This window comes from Carlito syrichta, unplaced genomic scaffold (assembly GCF_000164805.1).
Source record: "Carlito syrichta isolate Samal-C Ts95f unplaced genomic scaffold, Tarsius_syrichta-2.0.1 Scaffold288979, whole genome shotgun sequence".
In the NCBI taxonomy this organism is placed as follows: domain Eukaryota; kingdom Metazoa; phylum Chordata; class Mammalia; order Primates; family Tarsiidae; genus Carlito; species Carlito syrichta.
This window is the reverse complement of record NW_007233075.1, coordinates 185,369-191,991: the sequence shown is the minus strand read 5'-3', so window position 1 is coordinate 191,991 and position 6,623 is coordinate 185,369.

Sequence of the window (6,623 nt, the reverse complement as noted above, 5' to 3'; positions counted from 1 at the left end):
AGGCTTTTGTTTTTTTGCTTTCCTGGAAAGCTGGCGCTGTTGGGAATTTGCTGCTGGGCTCCCTGAGTGCGGGGAGTGGGGGAGTCACGGACGAAGGGGTTGGCAGAGACTGGGAGTGGAGGGAAGGAAGGGACGTGGGAGGACTAAAGGACACCCCGACTGGAGGGGAGGCAGGGTCTGCAGGGTGGGGGTGAGGGACAGCCCCGATGGGGGGAGTTGGGCAGGGGCTGGAGGGATGGGAGGTGAGGAAGGGGTTCTGCAGTCTTTGGGTTTGGGGAGAGGGTGGTGGTCAGGGATGTCACCTGGGCAGAGAGTGGGCAGAGGCTGGGGGGCATTTGAGTCCTTGGGGACTGGGCGGGGAGAGGTCCTGCAATCTGTGGATGGGGGGCTGGAGGGATAGCCCCCGAGTGGGTAGAGGCTGCAAATGTGGTGGAGATAAGTGGGGGGGTAAGGGAAGCCCCCACCCCCGTCCCCGGGATGGAAGTGGGGAAGGTGTGTGTGTGGGAGGTAAGGGACTGCCCAGGGGAGGGGGAAAGAGAGGCAAGGGATGTTTATGGGAAGGAGTCTCCGGCCTTTCGACCCCGACTCCCGATAGAGGTGATTCGGTGGTGGCAGTGAGGCCACCCGGAATCCCTTGTGCTCCCAGCGCTCCGCAGGACGCTTCTGCAACCAGCACCCGGGGTCTCCGAATAAAGGGCATGGGGTCCTAAAATGCACTTGAGATCTCAGCTGCAAATAGAAGAAATCCCTGGGTTGGGGACAGGGGTGACTGCCTTCCGTCTATGGGTCTGCCCTGATGCCTGGAGGAAGACCTTTAGGCTTAACGGAACTCACGGCCAGTGCAAGTAGTTGCCCTCAAGTCTGGGTGTGGTGATTTCCAGGTCCCCCTAGCTGGGGGCTCCTATGGGCCTTGTCTGTCCAAGCTCTACACGGACCCGCACCATTCTGCCCAGAGCTGGGAGGCAAGGCCGGCCTTGAGGTGAGCCGATGCCGGCTCGAGGTGTGCGCGTGGGTACAGGACACAAGAGATACAACTGTGTGCACCTCGAGCAGCCCCAGGCTGCATCACACGGGGAGGGCTCACTGTCTACCCACCGTGCGTGCAGCCGAATTCCTTACTTTTCTACGGGAAGGGTGGGAGTGGATGCCCCCACTGGCCGCACAGGGGGCAGGCGAACTCCCTGCGGGGAGTCAGAAGTGGTTGTTTTGCTTGTTGGTCACAGCTGGAGACCATGGCTTTAGAATGGAGGTCTACAATCCTGTCTTGAGCTGGAGGAGGGTTTCCCGTTCCATCAGTCCTAAACAGGAATACTGTACCCTCCCAAGGGCGGGAAACCTAAACACAAACCAAACCTAAGGAAAAAGTAACTGGAGTTTCCTGGGACGGAGGATACTGTTGACAAACAAATGGGGTCAAAGTTATACAGCAGGCGGCTCTTCAAAACACAAACACACACATGCACACACGAGGATTTTTTGAAAGTTTAGCTTTTCACTCCAGGGGATTTCCCCCTTGGCTATGTCTCAGAATGTCTGTCTTTTTTTGGGTGGCATTTTGACTTTATTTTCTTGTGATCTACAAAGCACTCCTCAAGGTGCCATTCCAGGGTGTGGATGTAGTTCCAACTCCAAAGGGCTAACCCAGCCATGGTCCCCGCCTTCCATAGCCTAAAGCCTGGCTTGTGGGGGCTGCAGGGCGGTGCAGGACCAGGTGTGGCTGGCTCCGAAGGGGGCCTACTTACACTTAAACACATCTTGCAATTCTGTCCGAAGCTTCCTCCTTACATGAGAGTAATTTCCAGAGTTTTCGGTTTCCGGTTCCGGAATGGGAGTGGCAAGCGTGAGAAGACAGTTTCTTCTTGCTTTAGTGACTTCCTTAGGTAAATATCGGGACCTCTGGGGACTCAGGACTGGACGGGAAGAGCCCACTGTGACACACCAGAAGATGTCAAACAGCTGAGTTCATTTGCAGAGCTAATTGGGTCAACGGTGGTGTTCTTTAAGGTGGAAATGAATTTGAAAAAAATGTAAAGTATTTTCAGTTTTATCTTGGTTATGTTTAGGTTATGCTAGTCAGTATGATTTTTAGAACTTTACCCCCGAAATTCAATTAAGACAGACCCTTCTGAAAAATATATACTCTGCAGTGAGTAATGTCCACTAATGGAAACATAGGTTTTGAATTTTATGCTGATTACATTTTTAAATAATGACGTTCTTGTAGTGGTTTTTATTTAAAGGCAAAATATCTGCATAGATAATAGCCAAAGCTAACCAAACTGCTTTAAAAATTAATGAATATTAATGAGGCTCGTGAGCAGCACAGTACTGCCCCTGCCTGCCTGAGGACAACAAATGTGTTGGCTTCATTCTCCCAAAATAATCACCCTCAGTTACTGATGGTGAAAATAATCTTATTGCTAACATGTAGATAATGCAATTTTTGCAATTCGTAAGCCTTGGCCCTGTTTACTAGACTTAGATCTCTTCCCAAAAACTAAATCTGTTTTATCACTTTGCATATCTGAATGCTGCTGATTTTCATTAATTTGCTATTTTAACACATCTTTCTCCTGTTTCTAAGTTCCCTCCCCCTCACTTCAGTAGTTCACAGGAGCAACATGGGTTTCAGGCCTCGATTATATTTGGGCCACGGATAATAGCGCTATTAGTCAGTGCTTTCATTCATCTAAATTTGTCTAAGCATATTGGAAGCTGCCCATGAAATTTTCCAATGAAAGTGACACATGGATGTCAATCAAGTGGCCCCACCCACTCCAACCTTGTTTTGTGGGATGTGTGCCTGTTTGTGTGTGTTTCTTCCATAAAGATGGGCTGGGCTATTTTTTGATCTGGACATCTGCCTGCAAGTTTCCCAGCCAGATCACTGTTGCCATTAGACTAAATTTGCAAAATTTAGCACCAGATAAATGACAAAAGAAAAGAAATAGTATATGAAATTAAATAATGGGTGAATTCATTCTCTTAAGATAAATAATTTTTGATGCTCTAAATTTCAAGATTCTACAATTTTACTTCAAATGAATTTATAATGAGAAAGGTGAAATCATTTCAAGTAAGCCAGAAAATTTGGGTCAAAATGAAAGCAGTTCTGGGGGGGGCGTGGAGGGGAGAGGAAAAGAGAGAGGGAGAGGGAAGGAAAAAGAGAGAGGGAGGGAGACAAAAGAAGAGAGAGCAAATGAGAGAGGGATGGAGGAAGAGAAGAGAAGGAGAGGGGGAGAGAGAAGGAGAGAGAAAATGGGGGGGGGGCGGTGAGGGAGAGAGGAAAGAGAGAGAGAGAGACTCTTTCCCAAAGGGCTGTTTGAGATTTTCTGCCTATTTTAAAATGTATGTTTTTTAATACCTGCACACACTGTACTAGTGTGTGTGTGTGTGTGTGTGTGTGTGTGTGTGTGTGTTTCGTGTTGTACTCTGGTGTCCTATTTCTGTTTTCCTTCTTTGTTTTTAATAACCAGTCCAGTCTCTAGTGCTATTTGATGGGTAGATGTGCTTCTCAGGACTTGATACCAGTTTTAATCTGAGATTACTTTGGCTGCACTTGAAGTTTATTGCTGTTTTGTAACCTGTAACATGTTCTTACATGTTTAGGAGTTCTGCTGCAGCTTCTGCTGTAAAAAATGCTGTGCCGATATTATAATGAGTGTATGTGTTCAGCCAGAAAGAACTGTATGCTAAGATCAGACAGGAAAGATTCTAAAATCCTAAATAGGTTTGTAAACCCTTGGTAATAATTGTAGTTTTATGGATAAAAAATATTTTTAACATTTTAATACTGCACAGAATAGTTATTTTTTTTCTAAAGTTGTTATGGAATCTCTTTGTCCACAAGGAATATTAAAGAAAAGTTGATAATTTGAAGTTATTTTATTTGGAAATACTGTGAATGAAGCTAATCTTTACACCAGGGACTGCACATTGCAATTTCACTACCCGTTATCTGTGGCGGGATGTTTGATTTTACTCCTGTGACCCAAAGAATTTTTAGTGACTTTCAGAAAGTGGAATGTGGAAAGTATCTCCAGTTGATTGCAAATGTAGGGATCCGTTAAGAAAGGCTCCAAGTCACCATTTACTCTATGACTTGTTATTAGGAGAAGACATGAAAAATGTTATCCACTGAGTTGTAGGTTTAGAAGTTCAGAGCATGTTTTGATTGTGGCTATAGTTGGAGTCATCATGGTAATGCATTTTGGCTTTCACAGTTGTGTTGGTCCACAAGTGCTTTCTTTACTAACGTGCTATAGGTAAAGGTAGAATGCACTTTTCCTAACAGATTGTTCTGCAAGTTCCATTTGCTTCCTGAAACCCACACTGGGCATCTCTTTCTGTTTATATCCAGAAACAAAGGACCCTGGATTGGAAAAAATCTGGCTTTCTTGGCTTATGATTTTGGAAACAAAGCAATATTTTTTAATAAGTAGATTTATGTTGTAAGGCTGACTACCTTTTTTAAGGGGAAAAAGAAGCTTTGGTTTTGTGAACACACAGTGCCAGCCCTGCTCAGAGCTCCTCCTAGGAAGGAGCCTAGGAGTTCAGTCTGTTCTGCCTTCAGTTTTCAGACATGTGACAGGCGTGATGACCACCCACCTCCAAGCCATTCCACTCTGGAGATTCACATGGGGTGGAAATCTCTGTGCTGGGAGCCTGGTGTGGGAATTCTGGCCTCGAGGGAGCCCCAGTCAGGCAGGCCTTCCTTCCGGGGGCTGGTTCCCTCTCCTGACCAGTATGTGACCCCTCTCTTTCTGGACTGTTCCCTGTAATTGGCCTCACTGGGCCTCCTCAGGAGGCAGCTGTGGAATGGCTGATGACCCCAGGAGCAGAAAGGGACAAGTCCAGCTTCACTCGCAAGCTCCTTAAAGCTAAAATTAGCCAGGTTTATTCCCTCCAACATGGTATTTTTAGCCAGAGGATCTCACGGATGGAGACAAGCTGGTAGAAGCTGTAGACTGAGGCTGCGTCCGGCTGTGGCTCCTGGAGCACCCACAGCCCAGGCCCTAAAACCCTGTCAAATCTGTTACGATCCCAGAGGGTCCAGAAGGAACCCTGCCCTCTGAGCCATTCCCAGAACAGGGCACGAGGACTCTTTGGGGAGGCTTGGAAAGGCAAGGAGGGTATCTCCTGTACCACGATTCCAGGGGAAGCTGAAGGACAGGTGGCTGAGGGGACAGGCACCCTGTCCAGCACGTGATGACTCCAAAGGTTGACCCAGGCCAGGCTCGCAGGGCTTCAGAGCTGGCAGCACAGAACACTCTGCGGGCGGGAGCCGAGCTGCCTGTGAGCCTCCCCGGACTGGCTGCCTGGGCAGGGCAGACTCCAGCTTTCCTCCCACCCAGGCTGGAATGGGGCCCAATCCAGAGTGTGCAGCATGTTGGGACCCCACAGAGGGCAGGCAGTGGCCCAGCCTGGACCCTTGAGAAGCCTCGGTGTGGCGGAGCCCTCCCTCTTGTTCCTGCAGACCAGTCTCGCTGGGGTTCTAAGGGCCCCTTGGTTGACTGGGCTGGGCATGAGATTTCCTCCATGGGCCGGAGGCTCCCCATGTGTGTCCAGCACCCCAGGACTTTGCCCAGGAGTGGTCTTTAGAAGACAGGAGAGCAGGATGCTCTTGACTTCTTATTTCCCCTTGTTGGTGCTGATGCTGACATAACAAGGAAAAGGACACTGGTAGGCTGCGGGGATCCCCTCTTTTGGCTTTTGGCACACTTGTGCTTGACCTGCTGAGCTACGGCAGCTGCTTCTCTAGGGCTAAACGCTCCTTCCCCACTCCTGAAGGAAAGCAAAGTAACTCTAGGGGTTAGAGCATCCAGGGCCTGGGGGACCCAGACATGAAGTTGGAGCCAAGAAGGCAAGAAGGAGAATGATGCTATAGGTCTGCAGAAATCAAATGGGTTTCTGCGTAACAGTAGGGGACTTGGGCTGGTGGCTCATATAATTAACAGGAAAAAAAAAAGAGTATTTTTTTCCTTCTCTCTTTAAGTAAGACAGTAACTCACTATTCAGCTCCGACGCCCTGTACCTGTGTGGGTGGGGAAGCAGGGAGAGTGTCCAGGAATCTGTAAGCCCCACAAGTTTCATCAGTGATTGTACACGTGATATGTAAGCTACAGGGCTCACGGCTCATGTCTCCCTCCATTACCCCGGATCATGAAGGGAAATGGAGACTTTGCCTGAAGCCACTTCTCTGTGATTGTCAGAGGCATCTTGAAGGACACTTCTGTTTAGCTGTCTTCACGGGGGGCGGGTGCAGACTTCATAATGGTAACATTTGGTAGCAAGGGGTTTTGAGAGTTTAATCTGGCCAGTTGTAATTATGGCAGAAAAACAGCTCCGCTGCTCAACTTTCTGAGTGCTTAGACACAGCATCCCCATCTCACAGATGGGAAACTTGGGCCTAGAGAAGCCAGACAGCTTTCCCAAGGTCCAGGTGAGTGGGGGACTCAGGTGTCCACTCAGGTGTGTGGCCTCATGTCCCACTTTCTAATTGCTTTGCCCTGGCAGGGCCCTTACCTCTGCAAGTCTGCTGTCCTTGAGGCTGACAGTCCCCACCTGGAGAAGATCTGAGGTTGACAATTTTGACATAGGTCATGGTTCCCCTGTGAAATTGG